This window comes from Hemicordylus capensis, chromosome 8, assembly GCF_027244095.1.
Source record: "Hemicordylus capensis ecotype Gifberg chromosome 8, rHemCap1.1.pri, whole genome shotgun sequence".
NCBI classification, from domain to species: Eukaryota; Metazoa; Chordata; class Lepidosauria; order Squamata; family Cordylidae; genus Hemicordylus; species Hemicordylus capensis.
The window spans coordinates 29367151-29375577 of NC_069664.1; positions in this window are offsets into that span (position 1 = coordinate 29367151).

The window sequence follows — 8427 nt, forward strand, 5'->3', positions numbered from 1 at the left end:
AACAAAAACAGGGGCATTGAGGGATGCAGGATATTTTAAAATGTGCCACCATACACAGAGTCCTCATCAATGAATATCACACTTGTTTGCAACAGTGCTGGCCAGTTCCCAGTTCTGATTACTTCTTCCTACTCTGTGCCATTCTGAACTCCCCTTTTGAAAGGTCCCAGAGGACTGAAGTGACAGTTGAAAGTTTCCTTGTTTTGTGTTTGTGGTCAAAAGTATTGTTTTGTGGCAAATCCAACATAGCTCCTGCTAATCCCATAAAATACACAAATGGTTCTCCCCCGCCCCGCCCCGCCCCCCCGGCCCGGCCCATTGACTGCTGTTTCCTCCATTTCTGGTGCCACTATTTCAGTTTCAAGATGACTGCTCCTTTCCCCTCTGAATCACATGAGTCATCTGTGGCCATTCACACAGCAAGTGGGATGACTCCATGACTCCGTATTGCCAAGCAAATTTGGCCAATGCAACAAAATCATTGTGGGGGAACGAAGCCAATTCAGAGTGAGAGTGATGTGTTCTCAGTCAGCATTGCCCTCACTCTGAATGGGTGAACAGCTTTGTCCTGTTTTGAAGCAGTACTTGAAAAATCACTGGAAAGGGTGGTGGTGTCACTGTTCACCACTGCTGGAAACGTTCAGGAAAAGCACACTTCCTTTCAGCTCACCCTTGGGAGACAGCATACACAGAACCTCTAGGGCCCTCAATGCCCCAAACATTGCATATTTTTGAGGCATTGTGGGGAAAATGTCTACCATCAGTGGAGGGCCACCATGTTTTTATAGTGGCACTGTTTTGCCCCATAATACCCTCAAACTACACAGCATCTGAGGCATTGTGGGAGGCCAAGATTGTGGCCTCCATCTGCCAACAGATGCACCGGCTCTCTTTTTTTGAAAAGGGGCCCCAGGCAGATGTCAGCTGTGGGGCCCTACCAGGATTCTGGGGGCCCAGAAGCGGCACATGGATGCCACGTCTTGATGCTAGGCCTGCTTCCGAGTTCATGACAGACACAAGACTCGAAAGCAGCTCATTCCCAGTCACTGTGCTAACGCCATGGGTTGTGTGAGCGATGCCCCCGCCTGCAATCCCAGATGTGCATGTGTTGCGTATTCTTGCAGAGTTCTTACCAACATGCATCTGGAGGGAGGCAACTGGGGACAGAGAAGTGGCAGGCAGGGGGAAATGAAGCCCCCTCCCCAGTTGTGGGGCCCCCCCCCACTCTCCATTAACCCTCCCGAAGCTGCTTTTGGTCGGGAGCGGGAGGGCAGTCAGTTGTCAGGCTGAGTTGCACATGAGTGTTAATAACCTCTCTTCACTCTGGCTTTGGGGAAACAAAGCCAAGGTGTCTTGCCAGTTCAATATTGACATCTGCTGGCCATTTGTAGAACATGTCAGGAATTCAGGTCTTGGTTTTTGGAGAGGTGGGACGTGTGGATGAGCGAGAGGACTCCCAAGCGGACTCCCCAAGGGGAAGCATCTCTCCACACAATGCAAACAGGTTTGAGGTTGTTGAGACAAATGTTAAATGCCCCTGCTTGGCTCCGAGACTGCAGCCTCGTACCCACTCGCTTGGCAGGAACTAGCCCCATTGAATAGAGCAGGACTTCCACATCAAGTCTCCCATTCATATGCAACTAGGGCAGACCCTGCTTAGCTAAGGGGACAAGTCATGCTTGCTACCACAAGACCAGCAACATCTGGCAGACCCCACACATTAAGAACCACTGTACTAAACCCACCATCTGCCCAGCCCTACATTAAGGGACCAGGGAGTGTTTGTGCTGGAATCCACTCTTTAGATCCAGTGATGTAGTCACAAATTCCACAAGAGTCCCCGTAGCCACAACCACCTGACAGCCACTCCCCATAGCCATGGCCACCCCAATAGCCACACACACCCCTTAGGAAGATGCAATAATTTGGGGAAGGGGTGCGTTCTGTTCCAAGAAGTCCTAGCCCCACAGAGCTTGAACCTCCTGTGGTTATTCACCCCAGAGAGTGGCCTGGCTGGGTTGTTGTCAGCCCCAAAGGGTAGAGGATACTCCTTGTAACAGACGGCAGGAAGAAGGGTCATAAAATCAGTGGTAGTCTGATTCTCAGTTGTGTACCAAATGGTTGGCATAGCAAGAGCAGCCTATAATTTCCATCTAGAAAGCAAAGGGCTTTGTGTCCCTGCTGAGAGACCCTGGAGGGGGAAACTTGAGGGGCTGGGTCCCAGCCCCTCCGCGCAGCAATACACCACTTCACAGAGCTGCTATAAACTGTGAGTTCTACCCCCAGACCCATCACACGGTTGAAACCTGCTGGGTTCTGCACCCGAGCTCAGTCCCCAGACCTGCTTTGAGTTCCTCACCAAACTCAGCCGACTTTGCTCACAGACCCCACCCAGGAACCAAAAATTGTTGTCCAAGAACCGGCCAGTTGAAGCCAGGCGTTTCGTACAACCTCAGTGTGCGTAGAAGAACCAGGGAGGTGATCAGAGAGAATTCATTTTCCTGTCCTCCATCAAGTGCGCATCTGTCTAGTTCATCGCAGGCATAATTTACAGCTCCAGATGGGAACCCCAGTCCCATGCTGCTGTTCTGAGGCCACACCTTAACAGACAAAAGCAAAACTTAATGTTTATTACCATTTCATTTTTATATGCCAGCAATCCGATGACATCATATAGCAATTAACTCATCATAAAAGAGTCAGTGTTTTGTTGGTTGGGGTTCTACCATTCGTGCAGTGCATTTTTTTGGAACACCTGTTGTCCCATTCTGCAAAGGAAAGTGCCGAGTCTCATCGCTGGTGACTCCTTGAAAGTCTTAAGAAAACAAAGGTGGGATTCTTCCAACTGCTCCTCTGCAGATGAATTCTTCATCTTCTCAGAAGCCATTAAATCAGGGCTTCTCAAACTGGAGTCTCCAGATGTTTCTGGACTACAATGCCCATCATCCCCAGCTGCTGAGAAGAGCTCTGTACTGCTGCCACCACCACCACCAAACAGGTAGCAGGAAAAATAGGAATGGCAAAAAGGATAGCCTCCTACCTCCAACCAGGCGTCCAAACTTTCTCAGAATTTCTTGGAGGCTCCCTACAAGTCATCCATAGTTCCAGCCCTGCCAATTCCCTGCCCCCCCCCCCCCCCCGCCCGCCACCATCATCCTGAACATGAGGCCGAAAATTCCTGGCTCTGCACAAAAATCCACACAGGCCCCCCAGCTATGTACATTTGCTCCCCGTGGATATGTCAAGAGAACAGGGTTTCTGTCCATGCAGTTGGGAACTCTAGATAAGGTATGGCCCCCAAGTGCATGGACGGAGCCTACAGTTTGTATGTCCACAGTGCTTTCACAGGTTATTTTATTCTTTTATTTATGACATTTATACAGGGTGGTGGTGGACATGGCTCTTCCTCCTTTTCTCCCCAAAATAACCCTGTGAGGTAGGTTAGCCTGAGAGACAGTCACTGGCCCAAGGTTGCCCAGTGTACAGGAATCTGAACCAGTGTTCCCTCGATCAGGGATCTCCAGATGTTGTTGACGACAGCTCCCAGCATCCCCAGCTGCAATGGCCTTTGGCTGGGGATTATGGGAGTTGTAGTCCACAACATCTGGGAACTCCTGTTACAATTCCCAGGAGCACAGATCTGAACCCAGGTCTTCAAAGAACAGTGAGCGGAACCCAGGTCTCCCCAACAACCCAACAAGTTCACCACTGCACCACACAGTGGCTGAATGCATGTGGGGGTGGGAGAAGTTAAAGTGAGTGTGTTGATTGTGTGTTGATCCAAGTGTGTTGATTGTAATGTGTGAAGAGAGCTGGCGGAGAGCAGTGGTGAAGACATCTGGATCGAAATAAGGTGGAAACTCCAAAGCACTCCCAGAAGCAGCTGGACCAAATAAGGACCAAGGGTCATGCAGAAATTATTCAAATTATTCTACTGAGAGAAAGGGGAAAGATAGGTTGTCTTCCCTGGGGGTGGGATGGATGTTGCAGAGACTCTGCCGAGATAAAGGAACAATTTGCAGATGATTCTATCAATGCAGATGGAGCCTACAGAATTATCAGCAGACAGGCAGATGTTCTTTCGTAGGTGAGTTATTGCCCCCTGCAGTGGCTCCAGGAAGATAAAGGGGAAAGGGGGGGACGCTGGTGTGTGTGTGTGTGTGTGTGTGTGTGTGTGTGTGTGTGTGTGTGTGTATGGGGAAGCGGGGCGCTGAGCTTTTGGCAAATGGTTTTGAGGAATATACCATATTTACCTGAATACAAGACTAGGTTTTTTCCAGGTTATTTGATGCTAGAAATTGGGGAATCATCTTAAATTCAGAGTCCTTTTCCTTTTGGGTAAATACAGATATAAGCTGTATTTAACTTGTATTTTTTAAGGTGGGGGTGTCTTAATTTCAGAATCATCTTCTATTCAGGTAAATATGGTATGTATACTTTGTCCAATTGTACAAGGCAAAAGACTCACCCTCCACCCATGTTCTACAGGACAAAATATTTAAGAGTTTCTGTTTTGCCAATGAGGGGGAAAGGAAGGCTGAGCTACATGATTACACAGAGAGGTCCATCTTTCCAGAAGCTGAAAGCACACGGCCGTCCTTCCTTGAAGCAAGCTTCCAAGCAGAGCATGGAGGCCATGGTTGGGCCTCAGCAGCTGGTATTCAGAGGTAGACTGCCTCTGAATAGAGAGGTTCCATTGAGCAAGGGAGGCGAACAGCCATTAAGAGACCACGAATGTGTCCAGTTCCTTTTCAAAGCCATCTCTGAACTAGCTGGCACTGCTACTTAATGCAGGATGCCAGCTTAACTGCTAACCCCTTCTTAAACAGGGTCATGCGGGCGGCCAAGAGACCTGTTGTCTCCAATCAGGATCCAGCTGTTTTCCATACCATCTTATGCAAGCCTTGCTGGATATCTGCGAGATCTTTTCCTAAAAGAATCTCGCCCACAGGGGATTCCTTCACGTCTTTTGCAAAATGCAGCTTCACTCCAGGAGCTCTGCCTCTGCGTTTCTCAGGTTCCGGAGCTATACGGTAAATATTTGTGCACTCCTGGTCCACAGTTACCTAATGCCTGCTTTGATTAACAGTGGCATTTGCTGAGGGATAGAACAGACACACCTGCCCCGTCTTAAGTGGGAGAAAGAATCTAATTTGGGGGAAAGACCATTACCTGTTTAGGTCTTGGAATGAACCCTGCATTGTAGCGTAGCACAGAAATGGGGGTATTAGATAAGTGGCACGCCATGGTGTTAGCTAATGCAGGGATTCCCAACCTTGAGCCCCCAGATGTCACTGGACTACAACTCCCATCATCCCCAGCCACGTGGCTGGAGATGATGGGAGTTGTAGTCCAACAACATCTGGGGACCTGTTGGGAATCCCTGAATTAACTAAAAGTGGAGAACCCTTGGTTGAGTGCATAAGGTTGAGAACTCTTGATTCAATGCATAAGAGACCTGGGGGCTCAGGCTAATGGTCTGTCTAGGCCAGCATCCCATTTGCAGCCACAAGCAGGGCTTGAAAGAAGCCACTCTCCTCTCAGCAACTCATGCTTAGTGGTATCCTGCCTCTGAATATGGAGGCTCTATTTGGTGCAACCATGGCTAATAACCATTGCTAGACCGGTTCTGGAGGACAACTGCCTTGCAAGATTAGACCAAAGTTCCATCTAGGCCAGTGTCCTGCTTCCAGCAGCTTCCAAACAGATTCTTCCGAGACGTTCACAAGAAAGGCATGGAGCACCAGATTCTGCTGTTTGCCATCAGCTTCTGTTGACATAGGTTGGCGCATTTCATATTTGACCCCTGCTCCAATCAAAACCATCAAGAGACGACACGCAATCTCCAACCCTCAGATGTCAAGGCACGGTTTCCGACTCGGGATGCAAATTCCGAATCGGAAGCTTTGGATTCACAACTGGCAGGGCAAAACCGTGGAATGAAGAAGGCTCGCTTCACCTCTCTTGAAAGCCAGTCCTCCTCTTTAGAGCAACTGCCTTTCTGTAGGCTTGTTGCCAGGGTTCTTCTTGGGCACAAACAAGTCCTGCATTCTAAGCAACATTTGTTGACAGAGATGCTTCGTCCTGGAAGGCAGAACAGAAAACGTTGCCTGGCTGCTCTTTCACATCCTGTCAAGACAAACATCACACATGCTTTTGCAGTGCAGCAGTTCTGCACTGCAGGAAGGACCGTGATTCTTGAGTGGAGGCATTTCTATCCAGCAGCATCTCAAGAAGGGTTGCAAGGGGCCCTCCTTGATGTGCTGTTCCTGAAAACCGACCCACAGCTGCTGCCTGAAGCCACCTGCTTCACTCCATTTCATGGCAGGCCTGGCCCCACAGCACCCAATAAAAACGGCCCTTCCCCCTACCCAACAAAGAGTGAATTGTCTCCAGGGGCTGAAATCCAAGCTAAAAAACAAAGGACGCTGGTATGGCAAAGGCAGGGATGGGGGTGGGGCAGTGGGGAGAGCCTGAAACAGTTTTTTAAAAAACTGCTTTCATTGGCCCACAGGTCCTGCAAATAAGGTCTGTCCCCAGACTGTTGTATTGCACACATGATAAAAACTTTACAGTATATGAATACTTGGAATGTCAATAATCCATCCGGAAACGCAGCAGTGCCGTTTCTGAGATAAGAGAGTATACATTGGAAGGGCTTTTTTTTTCCTTGCAAAGGATGCCATTTCACAGGGTGCTTTTTGCAGCAAAGCACCGATTCTTGGTCACGCTACCTTCAAAGACTTGCTGCTGCTGCTGCCACCAGTGCTCCCTGTAACAGGAATTCGCAGCTGCTGCTGACTACAACTCCCATCATCCCCAGCCAAAGGCCATTGCAGCCGGAGATGCTGAGAGTTGTGGACAGGGTGCCGTGGCCACCCCCCACTTCGTGGATGTGGCCAGCACTGCGGTGGCATCCCATGCTTCCTGGGCAGCGGAATGGGGCTAGCAGAGTGGGATGCCTGCCACCCGATCCGTTGGTCCTGAGGTGGGCCAAAGGTGCTGGGCTGCAAGGTCAGATCAGGGGTTAATACAGCACTGTGCTACAGCAACCTCCAACCCAACCTATGTGGTGCAACATCAGTAGTGCTTGTAATGTGGCTTACGAGGATGAGTAGTTGATTTACCTCCGGGGGCTGCGAGGAATGCCCAGGACAGGAAGGGGCAAGAGGTGGGAGGTGTGTTGTGCATATGGCAACAGACACATGTGTGTGCTTCTCACATAGAGTAGACAGGCAGGGCACCTGCACAGAATCAATATCCAGACCGGAAACCCGTCATGTGGAAGGGGCCCTTCTGGGAGGGGGAACATTTGAAATGTGCTGGGTTTGTACTGCGGTTTATTCTTGCCGTCTCCTAAACTTTTCTGAATTCAAGTCAGGTTTCAAACCCAGCCTGCCTTTCCCTAACCTTAATGGACATATCCCAATTAAATATTTACAAAGAACCCTGCATTGCTTGGTTGGTGCCGTAAAAACAGCACCCAACCCCACATTTAAATGTTCAAATCAAGATAAAGAAAACTGATCTGTAACATCAAGATAAAATGCCTGAGAGACAGATGGGAACTTCATCTCTTCAGTTTCAATACTGTTGTTGTTTTTTAAAAGACAAAAGATGCATTTATATGATATGCCACTTTTGAGTGGGAGCATAAAGGAATGCCTCTAGATGGTTGCAACCATGAGAACAGGAGTCTCCAACAGACTGGAGGAAAGGAATGCATAAGTGCTTTGTAAGTTACAGGTTAGCTTCCAGCTGAGGAAACCTCATCTCCAACACTCAGAAGGAGGAAGCAGCAGGAGGCAGACCCAACAGATCTTGCTCTCACAGTCTACCTGTGCTCATGGAATCCTCCTGAAACCCTCCCTTTCCCCCACTCCGTGCACCCAGATCGTCTGTCCCCGACCCTGTTCTGGGATGGAGGGATGGGGGCAAGTAGGTCTTTCTCTTGATTTTGGAACCCCTTGAATTCTGAAGCCACACAGGAAACACAGGGAGCATTTACACCGACTCAGTGGGTCCAGCTAGCTCAGTAGTATGTCTACACGGACTGGCAGCGGCTCTCCGAGGTTTCAGGCAGGAGTCTCTCCCAGCCCTACCTGGAGATGCTGCCAGGGAATGAATCTGGGGCCTTCTGCATGCTGCACAGAGGGCAGGTCTATCAGTGGCTACTAGTCTGGCGGCTATAGGCCACCTCCAGCCTCAGAGGCAAGATGCCTCTAAGTGCAGTTGCAGGGGGGGAGCAACAGCAAGAGAGAGGGCATGCCCTTATCCCTTGCCTGTGAGCTTCTCAGAGGCAACTGGTGGGCCACTGTGGACTAGATGCTGTTCTAGATGGGCCTTGGGCCTGATCCAGCAGGGCTGTTCTTATGCTCTTCCACCGAGCTATGGCCCAATCCCCTAAAGGAATATCTTACAGCACTC